The 6513-nt window shown below is 30.1% G+C and overlaps 1 protein-coding gene across 5 annotated transcripts in view; it reads right to left on the reverse strand.

Moving 5' to 3' along the window:
- Window positions 1-6513, reverse strand: part of LOC117181623 — a 109852-nt gene that overhangs the window by 68333 nt on the left and 35006 nt on the right. The window contains exon 2 of one of the 5 annotated variants that reach the window (XR_004468143.1): window positions 3257-3370. The exons of the other annotated variants lie outside the window; for them this stretch is intronic. The gene's annotated coding sequence lies outside the window, so the exon portion shown is untranslated. Of the gene's footprint in view, window positions 1-3256; window positions 3371-6513 lie in introns of those variants that run through there. 5 annotated transcript variants of the gene reach the window in all.

Raw genomic sequence — 6513 nt, forward strand, 5'->3', positions numbered from 1 at the left:
GAGAATTCTGGATCAATCTGAAAAATCTCTATCCCTTCCACACACTATTCCTTTCCCCTGCCGAGTGAGTCACGCCTACCCCGAAAGGGAAATGGCTTAATGTTGTAATAATAATAATAATAATGTTCCAGCTCAAATGGACGGCATTGTTATTTTTATTTAATATTAAATGCTATAATAAAAAATGTGTTAATGCCGTTCAGTAATTAATGACCATAAGGGACACCACAAACGTTATCGACATGTTTATCAATTGTAAAAAATGGTCTAGTTTAAAATGTACGGCATCTTTGTTTCTTTATTTATTTCACTTTATTGCATTTAAAACAGCAATAATATTTAAAAATATTCCCCCTTTTCTTAATCTGGAAGCGTTTAACTAATCTTCAAATATAAACAATTCAATTTTTTATTCATATTTTTATTTGGTACCATTATTATAAACGGCTATAAGGTACAACAATAATATTTAATAACATTATGTCAAAAAATAAGTTCCGCATATGAATTATTGATCTTAGAGCCACATAATTACATAGATTCTTAAATTCAGTTAATTATTTATTTATACTTACATTAACCATAATTTTCAGACGGCACATTGATCAAACATACATTTAAGTGTTACATAAGATTTTGAAAAAAATGCCGTACATTTTGCAATGATCTTATACCATACGTATCAAGTTAAAGGGTTACAATTATTAGTTTCTCATCCCTGTACTTGCAAATACGGAAGGCGTTGCTGAACAACGAACTGCATAAGTATACAAAGCGAATTACACAAATTCCCTGCAGTAATAAATTACCCGTATTGCTTTAAAATTCGTTGGAGAATAAAACATTTTTGCTAACTGCCGATACAACTACTTTTGTACGGCGCTAGGTTTTTTGGCATTTTTTGTTAAGGACCTACAACCACTTTTTGATATAGGAGCATTCTTCTAAACTTGAGTCTTGCTGGGTAATTTGACCACCTCATTTTTTACCATGGGCTTGTAGTCTATACGTTTTTCCTCATATACTAATCATCAATTTCAAACACGATTATTAAAATAGTTCTTCAAAGTAATTTTATAACTTTATAATACATGTATACTTTAATTACTAAATAAAAAATTACTGTTACCCGAAATTATACATTAAGAAAGAATAATTATAGTGTACTATTGTAGTAACTTACCTTTAGCTTGAAGAAGTTTCAATAATCTTATCTAGCACAGAAATTAAAAAATTCTGACATTTATTTTGGATGAAAACTAAAATAAACAAAGAGTTTGAAAAATTAATTTGCGTACATATACGTATGCATTAGTTCTTTGCGTTTACAACTGATAGTGTTCGTTCGCTCTCAAGCTCTTATTATACTTTAGGTTAAAATAATCTCTCTAAATTTGAATTAGTGAAATATAACTGATTGTCGAATAATTGCTTATTCATTTATTGAACTTAAACATTTGAAAACTCAAGTCATTCTGAATCGAACAATATTACTTATATATATAAAATATTATTTAAATAATACACATATTTTTTGTTATTACATATTAGAGTGATCTTAATGATTAAGCGAACTTATTAATCTAGAACATTTTCAATTTGTGTCCAATTGATAAATTTCATCAATATAATTTGCAAACCTGATTCAAATACATTAAAAATAACGCTTTAAACTTAGGGATCTCTTAAAAAGAAAAATGCCATGTTTTTGAAAATTATCTAACTTTTGGAATTTTAGTCTACACAGTAAAAAAAGGTTGTGGAATTTTAGTACGCCAAACGTATATAAAAAGTGGAATCACGCGCAGCGGCGTGAAATTAGTATAGAAATGTCTAAAATGGTATAAAAGTGTAAAATTCTCCACTGAACTAAAATTTAATATGCGACGTTAAATAAAACAACGGAAATTGGAAAATTTCTCCAAAATATCAACCTAACCTCAAATACTTAAATCATTAAGATCATATTAAGAATATATTTATAATTACGCAAGCTTATATGGCATAGAATTTATAATTTAAAATCAGTCACTCGCATTTATGCTTTCGCCGAAAGTGAGCTATAAAGTTTGCAAACTATAATGTACGTTCGCTCATAACACGCAAATAAAAGAGCGAAAAAAAAGCTCTATCGCGAAAAGTACAGAAATGTGGAATATTACACGGAGGAATCTAAAATCACTATAAAGTGGGGAAATTTTCGTTAGAAAATAGAAATTTATGCGCAGTCGGTAATTTTACCAGTCTGGGGAATTTTACTATGTACAGCGTGAGTCCTTTTTTTACACACTCTGAACACAGTGATTTTCAACGAGTGCGTCGTATGAATTTATGCAATCTCGTAGAATTAAACCTGTAAAAGACGTCATTCTACACAACGTGTGGAAATTTGCTTTCTAACCTGCAATTTTAATGCATCTAAAGTGATATTTTATATGTGTAAATTTACGCTTTGAAGTGCAATTTTGAAACCTATTTTTTACAGTGTAATTAAAAAAAATTTCAAGAAAATATATTTTATATCTAATAGAATTTTAGATTGATATTTCTTAATCAAATAAAAAAAATTTTTAATGTTGTTGGGATAATTTGCAAGTATTTTTGTCGTGCACCAAGAACTTTGACAAAAATATCTAAAACACGTAAAAATTTTCGTTTCAAATTTTTAAAAAATGTAATTTTTTACATTTTAATCTAATTGAAAATTTTCACTCAGTTTCTAAATATATTTGACATACAGTGAAGACTTTTAATAAAATTTCCTAATCTGTCAGACCAATATTTTTAAAAATTATATTGTTATTTACTTAAATAGCACGAGAATTCTGGATCAATCTGAAAAATCTCTATCCCTTCCACACACTACTCCTTTCCCCTACCGAGTGAGTCACGCCTACCCCGAAAGGGAAATGGCTTAATGGTATTGGTTAGACACTTGGACTTCACCTCAGAGTTCCGGGGTTCGATCCCTGAGCCGGTACCTCTGGAAATTTTTCAATGTACCTTTACCGAGGTTCTGGTGGTTCGGAACCCACCTTAAGCTGTAGGTCCCCACATCGTGTACTTCACTGCAACCCAGTCCGTCAATGATGGGGTAAAAACCAGGCTTTGTCCAATATGTCTGGGCGGACTGCTCTCATCAGATCACTTGATTGCATTCTAAAAATGCGTCCGTGACTGATGATATATACCGGGAGAGCCCCGTGCAAAATGATCAAATAAAAAAAAAAAAAAAATCCAACTCTAACCAAAAATGCCTTCGACATATTGGGCAGTATAAGCCTGTGACAACATTTCGCCACAGAAATGTTTTAAAAGTACATATGTTGCAAGTCTTCCACCCATGTATAAGAAACGTTGACAAACATTTCTGAAATTAAAAAATATATATATTTTTAAACTCTTAAAATGCTTAAAATTTTTTTGTTTTGGTTGGATATATATCTGGTCTATGAACATAACCTTCATTTGAGGACCTTTAAAAAGTGCATCGATGGCTCACGCGATTGTTCAAATCCTTGTAAAGTTAGCGTGGCTACAACATTCAGGTAAGCATACAGAAAAAAACAGGAAAATCCGTCATCGAAATTGCCCCTAAGGTCCTTTAAGGGGTGATAAACTTTAAAAATGCTAAATGGTTTTGTGCATAAATATTCAATTAAAAATTACTACCTTTCAATTTTTCAATGACTTCATCATTGACGATGCTTAATGATAGCAATTCCTCGCATAATTATTTGAAGCTGAATTTCTCAAAATCTGTCATTTTTCTATTCTCTAGCTTCCGTCTTCTGCTGCCAGTTAGGTATTTTCACTTCAAATCGTGAGGTGAACTTCACTTTGTAGATAGCTAAGGGTAAAACAAGGGACCAAATGCATGGGATTTAGTTCAATCTTGCCCTATTTTGCTAATATCTTCATAAAAGATCATTTTTTCTATATAGGTGTGTTTGAAAAATAGTTTATATTTTTTAATTTCTACTTAATTAAATGATAAAATTATTATAACTATTATAAATTACAACGATATCACAGAAATAAAATGTTGTACCATGCATTTTATCCATTGTTTTCCCCTCAGCTTTTAACGAAGTGAAGTTAGCTGATGATTGAAGTGAAAATACCTCATTTGGGCGCCTTGTATTACTCCGCTTTCATCATAAGATGGACAAGAATGTATACAAATTGTTTTGATTAAAATTTTGTTTAATAAATATAAGTTAGTTTGCGGAATTCAATGGAAATAAACTGTTAATTAGAAAATACGCGTGTTATACATTTTTTTCTTAACTGAAACTCTCTAAGTTTTTGAAAAAAATATTTTTTATTATATGCTTAATAGTAATAGCTTTAAATGTTTTATAATTTTCAAAGTCAACTTATCTTTCATGAAATCTTATTCACACACAGATATACACCTCTTTATCACCTTCAAAAAATGTTTGACGTGCAGTGACAGTATGTTATTAAGTTGATACAAATGTAATAAGTTTTCTTCACTCTCAAACGGAGACACGAATATATGTGAAAATTAAAATGTAATGGAAAGATTAAAATATTTTCGAATAAAACGTGTATAACAATACACGGGTAAAATTAATTTGTAAATTACTCTTAGTACTTGACAACATTTACACCCGTGTATTGTTATACATTAAGTTTATGTATTCTGAGGCAAAATTTATAATTAAACTTTTGGTTAAACCTCAATATTACAAATAATATTGGAGGATAAATAAAATACTAATTAGAAATTTTTCCTCTCTCAATTCATTCTAAGTCTATAATTGATTCACTACAGTTACGGTATAACTGATTAACTTCAGTTACGGTTTTTACTGTTAAAATTAGTAAACTTCTGAAAATAACTGATTCATCAATTAAAATGAAGTGTGCTGAATGAATTAGTAAAATTTCTACTAATTCAAATTTAGAGAGATAATCTTTAAGGTATTCGTTCATCTAATAAGTTTATATATAAATGACTAAAGTGGTGGCTGTTGGCACCAGGCATGTTAATAAAAATTACTTTGTGAGCCTAGCGAAAAGTATTAGTATTACAATTCTTACTCTATAAGATATCAACTTCTACTCTCACACCTCATATTTAATACTGTTGCACATAAAATATTTTGCAAATTAAAGGTATTTTATATCATTATAGATTTCTTGAAGTTTTGTTTATTGAAGAGATTTTCCATTTTACCAACTATTTTATACCTGCAGTTATCTTAAAAAGAGGTATTTGTATTTTAAAAACTAATATTTTTTCAATATGATTGCAAAATAAATTGTACAACAAAATATGAAAGTCATTATCAAGGTCAGAAAAATTTCATCCTCTTTTAATATTTAATTCTTTGTTTCTTGAGCCCAAAGAGTCGAATCATAATAATTCTCATACAATCGCCCACGCGTGTTGCTCGAAGGTCCTTCACTCTATATGAAATTATGAAACGTTCTGTTGGTCACGTTCCATTCATACGAGAAGACCCATATTTAACATTCTTATGAAAATAGTGTAAACATAACTATTGCACTTCTATTATATAGATTTTGAAAAAACACAGCATGTTTTTAAATTATACCTAACCTACTTTAGTAAAAATAAAGTTTGCATCTTCTAATTCTTTAAACGCCCACTCGTTGTGACAACTGTTAGGCGCGTTTGGTCTCTACCACACGAGCTGTTCACGTGATCACTGAATGCTCAAAGATTTTCGGATGGAGACCCATGTCGCAGGAAAATAATATATTACACTATTACAAGATGGGAAATGCCATGGGGGAAGCCTTGTTCAGAAACCTTGAAACATAAACTTAGATAAAAGAATAACATATACCTTTAGGCTTTATAGTACCTTTCTCTGACCTAAGACCTAAACCGTGTGTAAGAAAGCATGGGAAAGAAATTTTAGTTAATTTTTTTTTTAACTTGAAGTAAAGAAATCATATATTGTCTTTCTAAATAATTATTATTGGGCTTGGATCTGGACGTAGGTAAATGTCAATAAAAACTGAAAATATGTTAAAATTACATTTAATAAAATAAAACTCTTCTTTTTGGTTTGTTACATATTCGTTCCTAATTAGTTTGATATGTAAACTTTGCTGTTTTTTTATTTTGGTGCATAAAATGATTCTTAAGAGAGTAGATTTCATTTTGATCTTAAAAGAAAAAAGAAAGATTGCCATGTACAAAGCCGACGGATAGCATCGGACCACTAACCGGGTGACCTATTAAAAATTAGCGATGACTTTGGAAGGTGATAGCGCTGTTCAGAATAAAGATAAACATATTTTTGAAAAACCTACTGCGAACTTTTTAAATTCTGCGTTACATAAACCTTAGTTGTGAGATATTGAAAGATATTTGAAAGATATTTGAAAGTACTTTTTTTTTAAAACCCTCATATTATTATTATTATTATTACACCATTAAGCCATTTCCCTTTCGGGGTAGGCGTGACTCACTCGGCAGGGGAAAGGAGTAGTGTGTGGATGGGATAGAGA

Source organism: Belonocnema kinseyi, chromosome 10 (genome assembly GCF_010883055.1).
Source record: "Belonocnema kinseyi isolate 2016_QV_RU_SX_M_011 chromosome 10, B_treatae_v1, whole genome shotgun sequence".
Lineage (NCBI taxonomy): Eukaryota > Metazoa > Arthropoda > Insecta > Hymenoptera > Cynipidae > Belonocnema > Belonocnema kinseyi.